Genomic DNA, 17,816 nt, shown 5'->3' on the forward strand with positions numbered 1-17,816 from the left:
TTGCTTTTTATATTCTGAACTTTATGAATGTTCTTTGGACTAAATTTGTACTATTTATTTTCAATATATATTTACGCATACTAAATAAGATGTGTCTATATGCATAGATATACAGTTCTTTGAGGGATTTCAATGGAAACTGTTCCCTGCAGTTTTTTATTAGAATTTACATATGGTTTCAGTAAATTGGAGCCGATTGAGAATTAAACGCTGCAGCAAAAAAAAATCTAGCTTTGTTCGCCGGGAAAGTAAAAATTTATAGACCTAACATAGAATGAAGTACTACTTTAGAATATTCTAATCAAAAGGGTAACGTTAGCTTAAAAATATTTAATTCACCAAAACCTCAAACTTAGATTATCTACTATGCCTCTTGTATAATATTGAATAAAATAAAATCTGTCACCAGTTATTCAAAGGTAATACGACACTTAAACCAATCAGATATCCCTTTCTAAAAAAAAAAAAGATTAAGGAAGGTGATAACCATTTGGTAGGATTGTCATAGTAAATTTTCACTAAAGATTTTTTTATAAAATTTACATTTCTAAACAGTTATTAGATAGCTACCAATTTTTCGTAACTCAACAATGAAATTTCTAAATAAATCACTAATAAAGTAATTTTTTCAACTAATAATAATTGCATATAATAAATTTAATTTCAAACAAAATAATTTTCTTTTAGAAGAAGTAAAAACCCCAACAGGACTGAAAAATAAAGAAGGAAAGCTAGGGTACACAAAATTGAAATATATAATTTAATCGGAAACCTGAACAGTAAAAATCCGTATCAAGAAAAGCCAAATTAAAATTTTATAAAACTGTAATTCTTACTGATGTCTTATGTGGTTTAGGAAAAATATTTTCTAGCAACAACATAAGCGGAATTGAACAAAGAATCCTCATAAAAATCTATGATCTGAAATATAAGGTCGGAATATACTTACTACGAAAAGCGGAAAGCTTATATAAAGAAATAGAAAATATGTTAACAAATATGAGAAAAAGAAGGATAGAATTCTCTATGGACATCTATATAGAATGAATAATACAGACTGATAAAGAACATTTCAAATTTTATTAATGAAAGAAAAGACAAAAAAAAAACTAAAGCTTGGTAAAAACATAACGGAAAAGGTCTCGAGGAACTTAACATAAATAAAAGTTTTATATATGAAAGAGATGTATTAGAAAATTCGTTTATTAATGTAAGTTAAGAATAAATATATTTTTTTTAATTTTAAAGTAGAGAAGAAAGAAGAAAAAAGCAATGATAATGAGGAAGTATGTTTTGGTAAAAGAAAAAAATCTAAATTATGTTAATGTGGTCCAAAGGTGGTCTGAGCGAACAGAAAAATTTTTTTCCTATTAATAGTAGGACCTTATCCTACTTTATTCTTACTTTAGTTTTAGTTTTTCCTGCGCATTTCAAATTCGAATTGTTATATATATACAAATCACTTTAAAAATGCCCCCTTTTTTTATATATTTTTTTCTGTTATCTTTTTTGCACAAAAAAAAGAAACAAATGAAAATTTTTTAGACGTAGTCTCAATAATTTTAAATTTATGACATTTTAACTTTGGTATTTTTCTAAAGCAAAGTGAACTATTATTTTTGTGGTAAACTGGAATTTGGAGGAATATATAAAATTAAAATTATTTGTACTGCTTTCTATGTTAATTTTGTGATTGCGAATGGAGTTGCCTAAAACATTATTTTCTACTTTTTACTTAAAACGTGGTCTGTAAATATTTCAGTGTTATTAATTTTATAAACATTATTAAAAATATTCAATTTATACTGTTTTATACGTACTGTATTTTTTTAAAACAATATTTCTCATTATTAATTTTTTGATATTACAGTACATTCTCGCTATTCGCGGGTGTGGCATTCGTGGTTTTACTTATTCTCAGTTCCTTCATCCAATTTTCTAAAGAACTTGTAAAACTGCAAGTATATTAAAAAATTAGCATTTATTACAGTATTTAATAAATGTTTTGTTATTACTGTACCACTTTTATCACTTGAAAACAATATTTTTATCAGTTTTTGGGAAGAGGTTATTAAGATAGCATGATAATTAATTAAATACTAAAAATTTCATTACATTAATAATAGTAGAAAAATAAATTTACACGACGCCTACGTGATGTGTATTTTTTTTTGTGAAAATGTTTAACTGTAGTCTAATAATGACGATAAAGAGAATACGGACGCCGTCAGCCACTGCTCCGTCGCTGTTAAGAATCTTGGCGCCAATGCTGATTCATCTGTAACCCGCAGTAGTTGGTACGTGGGCTACTTATGTTGTTTTCTCAAGTTAGGTGTATGCACAGTAAAAACAACCGACCAGCAAGTAGCATTTATGGATATTAAGTGGATACATTCGGTTTGCGTTTGATTTTAGTAAGTTCCGAGATTCGTGTCGTGGTTTTGGGTAGATTTCATAAGAAAGCTACCTCTTGTAATGGGTACCATGATTCGACTTTAGAAAAATTTCGACATATCTTCGTGTTTCACATCCCCCACACCCTAATACCACTGTCAGTTCAAAATTTCACTTTATATATATATATATATATATTTCACTTTTTTGTGGAGACGATAACTACCGTAATTTTGCGCCAATCACTTTCAAATTGTTTCTTAAATATATAACTCGTCCCAAAATAGTTTTTTTTTTAATTCACAATTAATAAAATTATTAAACATATTTTTTTATGGCTAGATTTTTAAATCTTTTATAAATAATGAAAACTATCTCGTATTTTCTCTTTGTATAATTTACTTAATTTAGGCATACGCACATGTTTCGTCGTTAAATTTATTACACTTTCGAGCTAGATTTTAACTAGATATGTTGGAAAGTACCTACATAAATTTACAACATAAGAGTAGTAATAAACGTTCTTCGGTTCTACTTCTAAATAAATATATATCTATTGTAATACACTAGGTACACTATCATATTTATTTTGAATATTCATGCAACAGGATAATTTTAACAAAGTGACTTACATTGAATTACAATCATTAGTATTAATTATTATTAATTTTAACTTTTATAAGTAGCTTCTCATAAGCAAATTTTTTACGCTAAAATTCTTTTAAGAGAGCTCATTTCATCGTTGATTGTAAACTTACACAAATGCCATTAATTAAGAGAATATACAATAAAAATCTACACATATACAAAGGATACAGATAATTAAGTAAATTATGCAAGTACGTTCTTTCATGTTTTTTAAAATGTTTTTCTCATTTGCAATTTTTTTAATGTATTATATATATCAGTGAATCTTCAACCAATTTTTATTGAATAATGCGCTTATAAAAGGTTTATAAAATTACTAATATGTTACAAGCTAATGATGTAAGTAATTTCCTTTTAAAGTTTATAAATCAGAATCTTTGTTAAAAAATATCGTAAAATATAAGATTTTTGTTTTATAATTTCTTTCGTATTTAAAAATTATTTCAAAGATTAGTTAATGAAAACTAACAATGATTATAGTAAAACAATCATTTTCAGTTAAAAATTATTATTTTTATAAAAGAACAGTTTTAAACAATAACAATCGTTATTAATTAAATAACTGATCACTGAAATAGAATAATTGCTTCTCTTTCTTTTACGTTAAAGTTCCAGATTCAAATCTCGGTTCAGTATAAGATATTTCCCCCGAAACAATTTTCTACACTTAATTTTTTCTCGAAAAGTAATGTTAAGAAGGACGTTCGGCCATGAAAACTTCGCTAAATAACATCACTTAATCACAAAAAAAATTAATTTAAGAAAATTAATAACAAAATGTATAATAACATATTTTAAATATATTAAAAAATTAATAATTAAGAATAAACGTGGCAAAATCAGATAAATTGTTCAATTATTTTTCACAAGCCGGTCAGCGTTTGCTTCGGTCGTCCTTCCTATCTAGCCAATGGACCCGCAATATGTTCGTTATCCTAATTCTTGTAAGAATTATACTGATAAATAACAATTAAAACTTGAAAAGCTCTCTTTCCTCCAAAGTTTTCCTCTTACTTGACATGATAGCTCTGACAACTCCCTGTTACCGACGAAGCTATAGGTCAAGCCTGGGCGTAATGCTCTCGGTCAACAGTTAACCGAGAATCACGCAGTCCGACTGTTTTAGAGGACCGAGATACTCTAACTCTTTTAGCATACTTTGAATAATAAGATAGATTACTTCTCTTTCTTGAAAGCATATTTTTTAGCTTTAGACAATTCAATATATGAATCATGAGACCTTGCCGTTGGTGAGGGGGCTTGAGTGCTCAGGGATACAGAGTAGCTGAACCGAAGGTGCAACCATATCGGAGAGGTATCTGTTGAGAGCCAGACTAAGGAATGATTCCTGAAAGAGGGCAGCAGCTCTTTCAGTAGTTGTTAGGGGCGTGAGTCAGGACGACTTAAACGGCCGTGTCAACATCACTCAGTCCTCTGAGTACTGCGCAGCTGAAAGCAATGGAAAACTACAGCTGCTTTTTTTCCAAGAAAATGTGGCTCTCTGCATTTTCACATAGCAATAATGGAGGCGCCTTCCTTGGTAAAATATTCCGGAGGTAAAATAGTCCCCCGTTCGGATCTCCGGGTGGGGACTACTAAGGAAGGGGTCACCAGAAAATTAAAAAATAACATTCTACGAGTCGGAGCGTGGAATGTTAGAAGCTTCAAAAAGGTTGGTAGGCTAGAAAATTTAAAAAGGGAAATGGGTAGGACAAATGTGGATATAGTAGGAATTAGTGAGGTTTGGTGGGAAGAGGAAGGCGACTTTTGGTCAGGTGATTTTAGAGTAATTAACTCAGCGTCAATAGGCGTTTATAGACCTAGAAAAGGCTTTCGATAACGTAGACTGGAATAAAATGTTCTGCATTTTAAAAAAATTAGGGTTCAAATACAGAGATAGAAGAACAATTGCTAACATGTACAGGAACCCAAACAGCAACAATAACAATCGAAGAACACAACAAAGAAGCCCTAATAAGAAAGGGAGTCCGACAAGGATGTTCCCTATCTCAGTTACTTTTTAATCTTTACATAGAACTAGCAGTTAATGATGTTAAAGAAAAATTTAGATTCGGAGTAATAGTACAAGGTGAAAAGATAAAGATGCTACGATTTGCTGATGATATAGTAATTCTAGCCGAGAGTAAAAAGGATTTAGAAGAAACAATGAACGGCATAGATGAAGTCCTACGCAAGAACTATCGCATGAAAATAAACAAGAACAAAACAAAAGTAATGAAATGTAGTAGAAATAACAAAGATGGACCGCTGAATGTGAAAATAGGAGGAGAAAAGATTATGGAGGTAGAAGAATTTTGTTATTTGGGAAGTAAAATTACTAAAGATGGACGAAGCAGGAGCGATATAAAATGTCGAATAGCACAAGCTAAACGAGCCTTCAGTAAGAAATATAATTTGTTTACATCAAAAATTAATTTAAATGTCAGGAAAAGATTTTTGAAAGTGTATGTTTGGAGTGTCGCTTTATATGGAAGTGAAACTTGGACGATCGGAGTATCTGAGAAGAAAAGATTAGAAGCTTTTGAAATGTGGTGCTATAGGAGAATGTTAAAAACCAGATGGGTGGATAAAGTGACAAATGAAGAGGTATTGCGGCAAATAGATGAAGAAAGAAGCATTTGGAAAAATATAGTTAAAAGAAGAGACAGACTTATAGGCCACATACTAAGGCATCCTGGAATAGTCGCTTTAATATTGGAAGGACAGGTAGAAGGGAAAAATTGTGTAGGCAGGCCACGTTTGGAGTATGTAAAACAAATTGTTGGGGATGTAGGATGTAGAGGGTATACTGAAATGAAACGACTAGCACTAGATAGGGAATCTTGGAGAGCTGCATCAAACCAGTCAAATGACTGAAGACAAAAAAAAAAGAAGACAATTCAATACAGACAGCCAAAATAAACAATCAAATCCGATAAATTGCTAAATTTGCTTATTTAAATTAATTACCTCAACAACAACAACAACAACAATAATAATAGTAATAGTAATAATCCTATCCTACTAAAGGGTGTTTATATGTGTGTCCGACTGTATGACTGCGTGTGTATGTGTGTCCCCTCCTTAGCTTATAATGTGCTCAGATAACAGGCACCGAAATGTACTGATCACTAGCGGAAAATTCCGATTCATTAGTACGATTACATGTCTTGTGGTGGTCAGGTGTATACTTGTTATATTATTATATATTTATTACTTGTAGTTGGTATTATTATTTATACTTGTAATATATATTTATTTCTTTAATCGATATATATATGCAAAATATTAACAATAAATATTTTTATTTACGTGATTGTTTTTCTTCATAAAATAATGAACTACAACCAAAAAGTAATTACTCAAATTACCATGATACAACTGGAAAACTGTTTCTTCCAACCATCCCTTTTCTGATTTCATTTAATTTTCATTTATTATTCATCGAATATTCATTTTAATTTAAAAAACGGTACTGCTAACACTTTTTTATTTTTAGTACTGTTTTAATTCACCTTACAGATTCATGGATTCTATTATTATTTAACATTGAATTTTTGTTAATTTTATATATATTTTTATAGACCTATTTAGAGTCCATTTCAAAATACTCTAACTGAATTACTTGTGGCTGTAGTTTTTCTTTTAAGGTAATTCTTATTCTAAATTGTTAAATATCATCTTTTTTTTAGGAAGTAATAATGTTTTGTTTTTTTAGTTTCGAAACTCTTTTTTATTAAGTTATGAAATCAGAAAAATTAATTATTATTATCTCCGAAATTACCAGAAGAAGCAGTAGCTTGAAAAATGACTAGTAACCGAAAATCGATGATAAAAATAGTCTACTCTGGGCATTAAGAACCAGTAAAATGAAATTTATTTCTTGGGATGAAGAAGTAATCAATTGTGGACACCTAATAATCCAATTCCGAGACGCCGCCCGCCAGGGCAACCCGCCCGGAGGGCCTAGCTGCGGAGAAATAGTAATACGAATAAAATAATTATTAAATATTTATAAAATATTCGTTAAAAAATTATTCTATTTCATAATATTTCTGTTACCATGGTAACAGAAATTTAAGGAGATAAAAGGATAAAATAAAAATAAATTAGGATTAGGAAATAAAAGAATTAATTTCCTAATCCTAAATTAATAAAATAAATAAATTTTATTAATTTGTTAATAAAACTAATAAAAAGATTAATTTAAGGTTGATTTTATGAATATTATGATATAGAATGATAATGTTTCTATTACCGTGATAAAAAAAAAATAAACGATAAATTTGTTTACGTTAGTATCTTAACCCCCTAAGGAATATCGTGATAATTATAACTGGATATAATGACCAAGTCTCTAAGGTATAAATCTGAAAGTTTTTTTTAAATACTAGGAAATCCAGCAATGCTTCGCTACTGCTAGATTTTAGTAAACATATAGATAAAATGGACACAATTGAAATTTTTATAAAACATTAACAAAATGAACATTACAGAACGTCACAAAATTTTAACTTTTCCTTTTACCCTTTCTCCGTTTTCCCATGTCCTTTTCCCCTTTGCCTTTGCTTTTGCCCTTCTCACATTTTCCCCTTTCCCTCGTTTTACCCTTTCCTCATTCTCCTTTCCCTTTCATACACCCACTACTCCTTCTTATTTCCTTTTCCCCTTCTCCATTCTCCCTTCCTATTTTCTTTTTTCTCCGTGTCCCTTTCCATTAGCATTTCCGTTTTTCCTTTTCCCCATTTTCTTTTTTACATTTTCCCCTTCTTCCCTTTTTACCTTTTTTAGATTTCTCCCTATTTTCCTTTTCCAATTTTTTTCTTTCCCCTTTTTCCCCGCGCGTTAATCGGTCCAGTAGTTTTTTAATCTCTAGCGGACACGGAAACATTGCAATGGAATAGTAAAATATTTAAAATAGCGTGTGTTGTTTTTACGTCCAACATAGATTGCTGTTTTTCAAAAAAAGAATGTTTTTACCTGTCACAGGTGTAACATCTTAGGTATATAAATAGTAGGTATATAAAAACACGGGCGTATTCGTATTGCAACGTTATGTCAAAATTTCAAAGTAATCGGTGAAGAACTTTCGGAGATTTAAGATTTTGAACAAACGAACATTTACATTTTTATTTATATAAATGTTCAGTAGTTTTTGTGTGATGATTAATTAACAAATTATAATCAAGATATAATTAATAATATAAATTATTTTTAATTACAATAACTTTTATTATTCGGTATCTCCTTTTGTATATATCTAGGACGTATCTGAGTTAAGAATGTGTGGGATAAATTACTTATGAATAATGAAAAAAAAATTAATTCTTTAAACTCATGTTATTAAAAATTTAAATTTCCAAAAAGTTTTTGTCGGTTTAAAAGTTACAACCACAAGAGTTTTAATTTCTTTTAAAGAAATTAAACGCGTTTAGAAATATGTAAATTTAAGATTTTGTAAACCACAATCAAGTTCTTATTTACCAATTAACTTATATTTAAAAATAAACTTTATCCTTACGAAGTTTTCTACTAAACTGATTTAGGCCTTGTCTGTATAAACATTTTTTTACGATTTTTAGGTTAAGTATAAACTACAGAAAAACAACCTTCTAAAGGATCTGCATTCTTTAAAATTTTTAACTTATTAAAATAGCTTGCGGACAAAATGATTAAAGATTGAGAAAATAATTTAACGTTTCTAATATTCAACCTTTTAAATAATAATAATAATAATATAAAGTAACAACATATTATGTACAGATTTATAGATAATAAAATAGCCCAGAGGTTTTACCATGAAAAACCGGATAAAATATCGATTATATACAGTGCAGAAAGCTTAACACGTAAACAGGAAGAATACTTTTATATAATAATACACAAATTTCGAGTTCGAATAATTTACAAATTAAAAAAATATATATTATTTTGGGGAGCATTAACACCGAAGTAATTTTATGTGTGTATAAATTACTTTCTAAATTACTTTTAGATTACTTCCTTATTTTTTTCTTAGATTTTTCTGTTAAAATAATTGTGAAAAGTATATTTTCATTAATAATATTTTTCAAAAATAGATTTCCACGCCATTATTATATCCTTCTTTGGTATAGTTATTTTTATTATTGTAGTAATAATTTTTCTGAACTTCGTGTAACGTAGATTCAACATCATCGCCAGACGTAAAATAAGCCTTTGTCTTAATTTTAAACAACATAAAGGAAGGCAAAACAAGCAAAAAATGAATAACACTTGTACACAAAGTGCAAAACATTTCTAATCTGAATTCTACTTATATCAAATATGAAAACATTAAAAATACATAAACAAACTTGTTACTTTGTGTTTTGTTAACATTTTTCTGTCACACTTTGGTAAGGTTTTTTTTTAAGTGATTGTCAAACTGCTTAATTTTTATTTGTTTTCAGATGAATTCACTCGCACAAATTTCCTCGGCTTAAATAAAAAAAAAAAGTTACATCAGCTTATATGTGAAAATTAATCATTTAAAAAAGTAAAATTAAATTAGATCAAAAACTGCGTACCAACTCAGATTTTCTTAGAAATTAATGCGGTTCTGAAACCCATTAAGTTATTTTAATTTTTCAGGTATAAGTAAATAGGTTATTATATATAGGTTACTACCCATTTAATGAAGTTATTTTACTTCAAACATAAAATGTTTTTAGACCAGTACGTTTGTATTTTACTCAAGATTCTCGAAAACTACTAAATATACAGTACCGGGACATATTTTTCAAAATTTCAGGACAAATTTCCTATGAAACTTCTAATTTTATCCCTATTTACCCCTTCTAAATTTGGGTCATCTATTGAAGGTGCATAAATAAGGGCTAAATCTTTGCCAACCGATACACGTAAACGAAGCGTTACGAAAGGTATGTTTATATGAACTTTCTTCTTTGTACGAAGTAATGGAAGTATTGTGATCGCGAAAAATTTCGGTTTTCAGATTTCAACGGAAATACCCATTTTGATCCCTGAATTCATTTTGACTAGTTTCGGCGTGACGTCTGTACATACATACGTATGTACCTCGCGTAACTCAAAAACGATTAGCCGTAGGATGTTGAAATTTTTGGATTTAAGATTGTTGTAACATCTAGTCGTGCACCTCCCCTTTTGATCGCAATTGACTGGACCAAAAGTATCCAAAGAAGCCTAAAATCCAAAAAAAATGGATTTTGGACTTTTCCATAACTGCAGTAATAAGCCCTTATTGAGTGCTTTTCAAAGATATATCATAAGTGGTTGTTTTCATTGGTTACAGAGTTATAGCCAAATAGAATTTTAATTAATGAAATATTTGGATCAAGGAAGGCTTTTTGGTTCGAGTCAGACTTCATCTCCTTTTATTAACTTTGTTATTTTAAAATTTAAATATACTGATTAATTAATAATTGTTAACTTCTGATTATAAAAAAAAATTACGCTAAATTAACAATAAAAATTATTTAAAAAAATATGAAAAATATCAGAAGTTATTAATGTAATAAAATTTTATGTACTTTTCATTTTTTTTTTAAATGTGTATATGCAATTTAATAGGCGTAGAAGGAAGTCATGTGGTGTCCACATCAGAATTTTATCACCAGTAGAACATGTCCTGAATGTTTTTTACATTCATCGTTAATCACCGTACATAAAAAAATAATTACATTTTTATAAAATTTTTATCAGAAAAATGTCGTTGTGTTCTCTTTTTGTCGTTGGAGCAGAAATCATGGTTAGCTGTAACTCGAAAATATAATATTTATAACTCGTTTTTAAATCTACGTTTATTTGACATTATTTTTTTCGTAACGATTAGAACACATCATGAAATTAGTTGGTTTCTGCGTATACTATATATATATATATATATATATATATATATATCTCAAAATAATATTGTAAAAAACAAACAACATATACACAGTTACAGAAAGATTTAATAAATTTCCAATAGTTAACTTTCTCTGATCATCAGTTGATAAATAATTTTATAATTATATGAAAAATTAAAGTATTTAAACGAAGATGTATAAACCAGCTGGAATTATGTAAATTTAATACTATGTTTGTAAATATTGTTGCCAACTGCTACAACTTGCTGTGTCTTTAATTAAAGTGTCATTTTCAAAAAAACTATTTGTTGATTAATCATTTTATGTTTTTCTTTTAATTTATAAATATAATATTTTTCGAGTATATTTAAATACAAGCTATTTTACAAGTAGTAAGTTTAAAAAAAAAAAATGAATAACCCGCTGTCGGATTCCTAAAAAGTACCTAATTTTTTTCTACACCAGCACTCAGCATGTAAAACATTAATAAAAAAAAAATTAAAGAATACTTTAAAGAATTTCTCAGACTTAATATAATAAATTATTGCAAGAAAGGACACTGATCAATTAATTTTATAGTGTCTAATTTATACTTTCTTATTACAAAACAAAAGTTAAAAAAAACATTCCTGATATCTTCCAGAAAATTCCTCTTCTAGCATTATTTCTCAATTATAATACGAGAAATTTTGGTCTGTAAAATTTGTAAATAAAAAAAAAATTTTCCTTTAATAAATTATAAAAAAATAAAGCGCTATTGCTTTAGTGTCTGAAACAGCAAAGAGAATAGGAAATAAAAATAAAATTACTTTTTTTTTACCTACTTTCGTCTATTCTAGGAACTCAGACGACTATTTGATATCAAAAAATAAAACTTCGAATATAAACCATCTTATTTTAAAACAAGATCGTTAAAAATGTAATAAAATTAACGTAAAACTGCAAAACGTTAGGTTATTTTAACACCATTTTTTCTGGGCTCTAAGTATTAGTATATTTAAACACTCCTTGAAAAAACAACAATAAACAAAAAGTGGTAATACAGATATTACCCCTTATTATTATTATTATTAGACATTATTATTATTGTCTAGATATTATTATTACTGGATATAATGCAATATATGAACTGATTTGTAGATGTTTGAGAAGACTGAGTACAACAAACTTAAAAGGGCATTAGGAACATTGAAAGAAAAAATTGGTAGCATGAATAAAGTTAAGAAATTTAAATATTTGGGGGAAATTACACGGCCTAATGGTTTAGCCAAAGAAGCAAACAGAATAACAGTAAGTAAAATGGAGAGAGCTTACCGAATGAGATAAGATCAATATGAATCAATGTTAATATCAGATATTACAACACTGTAATAAATCCAGACTTTCGTTATGCGTCTGCGTGTTTAACATTGAACAAGAAAGGGAAAGTGGAAGAAACGGAAAACAAAAAACGAAAAATTTTAAGAAGACATAGGGATATATGAAAGAAGAAAATGAATTTAAGAAAAGACAATAAGATTTATATTTACGTGTAGAAAACTAAACGATTCGAATGATTGAAGAGACGAATAATAATGTTTTGTGGACATCTGGTCTGCATGAATAACAATCGACTAACAAGGAAAACATTTGAGAATTTCAATGAAATCGTAAAACAACTAACAACTGGATTAAAAATGTCAGGAAGGATACGAAGGAAATGAAAATTACGAAAGCTCCAATAAAAGATAAAAATAAATTTAAAAATAATCTTAAATTTTTTATTACGGGTTTCCAGGAAAGAGAGAAAAAGAAAACATCTTAAGTGTGGATTGAGAGATAAAAAGAATTACACAGTGAGAGAATGAAAGAATACTGGAAAAAGAGAAAGGAAATGAGAGCATAAAAAGTTATTTTTTACGTAGTACGCAGAGGCAAAAATCGGGAAGAAAAAACAATTTGTAAATAATCGATGTGAATCATCAAAAACTGTACAGTAGCCGTATACAATTCTTATTATAAAAAAATTTATTGATAGTAATTTGATAAAAAAGGAACGATTTAGATTGTTTCTTCTTTTGTCTAATAAAATAAATTGAAAAATGAAAAACGATTCTCTTGGTTAACAGCTTAAGAAAGAATAACGGAACGATAAGTCTAAAGGAACATTTAAAAAACAACAATTATATTTAATCTATTATAATCAATTATAAAATATTGTTTAAAATGGGAATACAGTACTCTTTGGGAAACTAAAAGTATGTTTTTCAGCGACTGTATCACGAAATGGAAATTACTTATTTTTTAATTAAATAAACATTATTTGTTGTTATTACATTTATCATATTCAAATAATTTCCAATCGTAATTAATGCATAAAAATATAATCCTATTTTTGATTTATTTTTCTATTAATGGAATTTCAAAATTACAAATTTCACTGTAAATTAATGAAGTTTTATATCTGTTATTTAAACAAAGCATGAAAATCTTATTGCCAGTTTTGTTGAGGTGGCATTAAATAAAGTAATTAGTACAGTTCTTAGGGGAAAAAGAATGTTTCTTAACTGAAGTACGTATTTCAATAATGTTACTACAGAATTACATAGTCTTATATCTATAATAAATATTAATATATGAATAAAAAAGTTCAATCAATTAAAACTGCGAGAATCACAGTCGTGTTCTGAAACTCGTATTTCACGTAAGCCTAAAATATTGTACTGCATATAATATTGAAAAAGGAAATAAAGTTATGTAAAAACGTAAAACCTTGTAATCAGATGAAAAATGGTACAGTACTATTACGTAATTTTCTGCAATTGATACAAAGTTTTTTTTGAATAAACCGAAAATTAATTATATTAAAAATTATATTTACTTCCTATAAAAAGTCCTATAAAAGCCTTCCTGTAAAAGTTAACTTAAGGTTGGAAACAGAACATTTTTTAATGAAAAAAAAATTACAAAACACTGTAAATCAGTAGTAACGTTTCCAACTCGCGGCATCCTTTTTCAATTAAAATTCTTTCATGGCGTCCTACCCAAGTAAAGGTATGACTTTTCGTAAGTACGAGATAAAAATAAATAAAACTTGTGTACATTCATTATTTCTTTACTTTATTAACATTAAATTAATAATCACAGAAGTCTTGATTCAATTATTTATGAAGCTTTACAATATTTCGCGGCGCCCCTGTGAAGAGGCCGCGGCTCCCTGGGGCGCCACGACGCCCAAGTATGGGAATCACTGCTTTAGATTATGTCGACTCCGCGTACTGATGAAGCGTACGAATTTCAACATAAGCTAATCAAATATAACCTTGGATGTCTTCGCTCGCTGACTTCGTCTAATTAACGTTAAGTAGATTATAATATACATATTTAATATTAAAGCGTTAATAAAACGCTTTAACTATTTCAGTTAAATTCCCAAGTACCTCTACAGCTATATAAAAGACAGTTACACATGTGATAAAAATTCTTTATTCTTAGATTAGATTATTTATTTTCGCAATTGCACGTTGAAAATTACAACTGCGCAAAGAATTTTGTGAGAGTTGAATTTTGTAATTTATGAAAAAATATAAAGTCTGGCCGGAATCATAAATTAGAATTCAAGATGTGCGGCTATACTATCACTTTATCAAATATTTGATATTATTAAATTACTTTATGAATTTAAAAAATATTTGCAAATACATAAACAAAAATAAAAACAGAAAAAAAACTGTAAATTTAGACTACCTTGTATTGTATAATGTTAGCCATCTTATTTCGTAGTAAAAATAGAAAAGAAACTGCACCACGTGACTGCTTCTCCTTCCACGTTAAAATTTCTACACAACCTTGATTTGGATTGGTTGAGACGGCCATCTCAATTAAGGCAAGTTGGCAAACGTAGTTCATAATTGTAAAATGGCGCTAGGCCTTCACCTAATAAACGGAACAGTTCATTTCCAACAAATTTGTTTTATCTTTTGTTTTATTCTTACGTCTATGTTATACTGTTAACAATAACATTTTGATTTATATTTTCATAGGTTATAGCTAATTTAATTAAATTTCCTTCTTTGTACTGAAATAAAAATTAGATCTTTTATGGAGTTATTAGCACTTCTCTAAAACAATTAAATAACTTTTCAAAAAATAAATATTTTACTCTTCAATTAATTATTGAAAATTATGTCGAACCTGATGATTGATTTATAGCAAGAAACTAATTTCGTCTGGTCGAACAAACAGAAGGTAGAAAACATTATAAAAGTAAAATTTAGTAAATGAGCGGGTTTTCAACACACACGCGGACATGCACACATCCAGGGTCGAAATAATCTTGAATATGATATAGTATGCCGAATATTAATGTCGAATATGACGTAATATATAGAGCCGTAATATAATATATAATCTACATGCTAACGGAGAGAAAAATGCATCTATCGGTGAAAAAAAAAAATTGTGTCCATCCTTTTTTATTTCGTTTCATTTTAAGGTTTACAGAGTTCAAAAATTATGAAAAACATTTTAATTATATGTGTGTGTGTATATATATATATATATATATATATATATATATATATATATATATATATATGTCACCGTGAAAGACCGATATCTAGAAAAATGTCGATATTCTACGGTGAATATCGATATATACCAAATACGACGGTGAAAGACTGAAATGTTACCTTATTTGGACCTTCGTCGGTGTATGCTATCATTCAGCATACATTGATAGTGACAGTTAAATAAAAGTATTTTTATAAAAAAATTGACTAAAAGACAAACCACGTGACCATTTATGAGTATCAGTATATTCATCCATGGAGTAAACAAATTCTGTATACCTTGATTGGCCCTTTCAGTTTATAAAACGTTGAAAATTTTATTAGTCTAATTTTTTTTTATAAATACGGTGAATTTGATTAATCGCTGTCAGTGTTGGAAAATAACATTTGCATTTTGTACATTTAACGTTAATTAGAAGAGGTTAGCGAACGAAGCGAATATAGGTTATCTTTGGCTTAAATTTAATTAATTTAAGTATAAAATGTAAATATAATTATAATTTAACTAGACGAGGTTAATGAGCGAAACGAAAGTAGATTATGTTTGGTTTTATTTTTTAATTTTTTTTTTTTTACAAGGGTTTTTCGGAATCATAGAAATTGGTATTGGGTGATTTTTTTGTTGTAATTTCTAGTTATCGTTCGACCTCCCATCAAACAGCATATCTATGCTTCTTGCCATACACCGGCGAAGGTCCGAATAAGCAAATACATTGGTCTTTCACTGACCTATTTGATATGCGTCGACATTCATCGCAGAATCTTGACATTCTCTAATTTCGGTCTTTCATGATAACATATATACAAAACTGCTGATTTTTGTTATACTTTATTTTACAAATAAACTTTAAACTGAAATTGAATTAACGTAATTAAAATGCGGCAAGAAAAAAGGAACTGTTGATTGTAATTTACTGTAGAACCGTAGAACGTTCAGTTAGTCGTATAAATTATCTTACTGGATTAGCAAATCCGTGTCTATCGTTTACAGGAGGTCACTGATTGATGACTTTCGAAGAATATAGTCTGAGAGGAAAACAATAAAAAACAGGTTTATCGAAAATTAACTTAAGCTCAAGTATTTAAAAATTTAGTGAAAAAGTCACCATAATTTACAATAAGAAATGATTATTCTCAAAGATAAAAATTATGTTTAAATAAGAAGGAAAATTTATATATATATTATATTTATATTATATATATATATATATATATATATATATATCTAGCAAGATAAGTAAAAAACTACAAACCGATACCGAAAGCATAATCGAGAAAATATTTTAAGACATCTTGTTTCACTGAATTATTTAAATTGCAGATTTCTATAGTAAAATTATAATAATATTAGACTAGAAGATGAAATTTTTAATGATTTTTTTTTTTGTTTGTCTTTAGTCATTTAACTGGTTTGATGCAGCTGTCCAAGATTCCCTTTGTGGTACCAGTCGTTTCATTAAGGTATAATTTTAAATACAATACAAGAATACAGTGATAAAATTGAAAGAAAAATAATGATAACAAAAATAAAGATAATAAAAATGAATAAAAATATGAAATTTTAGAGTCATCGATTCCACCCAGAATCAAAGGCCAATCAAATTGCTAAAGTAGTCTTCGCATAGGTCGATCTTAGCCTATGTAGTTTAGCGTATATGATAATGTAAATGGATCACCTTTGATCAAGTAATTATTAAAAAAAATATATATTTTATACAAATAGGCTACAGCTTCAATTTTTACGCCGATTAATTGGGAATGTGAGATAAGTTACTACGTAAATGAGAAGAAAAGTTGGCCGAAAAAAATAAAATAATTAATTTTCATAAAATTAAAAAAAAAAAAAAAAAAAAATTCATCATTAATTTACAAAAAAAATTGTTAAATAAGACGTAAAGAACATACACACAAATCAAAGATTACAAATAAGGATGTAAAGAATTATCGATCTTTATTCACCACGAAAGGGATCAATGAAATTCATCAAATGTGATTCAAAATATTAATTTACATATATATAAAAAAAAACTGGAAAAATAGTTGTAAAACTTTCCCGAATTTATTTAACCTCACCATTTTTTAAATGAGAATTTTCCATCCTTTTAAAATTTTCGTAAATCTAATAAAATTTATTATACAGTTTTACAGAAAACACCATAAAAATTTCATAATTACACATTCACCCGTTATCTATACAAATAAATATGTAACGATAAAATTAAAAGGGAAGAAGGGGAAAACGGGAAAAAGTAAATGGTAAGGGGGAAAGAAGGGAAAATAAAGGGGGAAGGGGAAACGGGGGAAACTGGAATTTGGTAAAAATGAAAATGGGAAACGAAAATAGGGAAAAGGGGAAGGGGAAATGAGGAAAAAG

The sequence above is a fragment of the Lycorma delicatula genome, chromosome 7, assembly GCF_047948215.1.
Source record: "Lycorma delicatula isolate Av1 chromosome 7, ASM4794821v1, whole genome shotgun sequence".
NCBI classification, from domain to species: domain Eukaryota; kingdom Metazoa; phylum Arthropoda; class Insecta; order Hemiptera; family Fulgoridae; genus Lycorma; species Lycorma delicatula.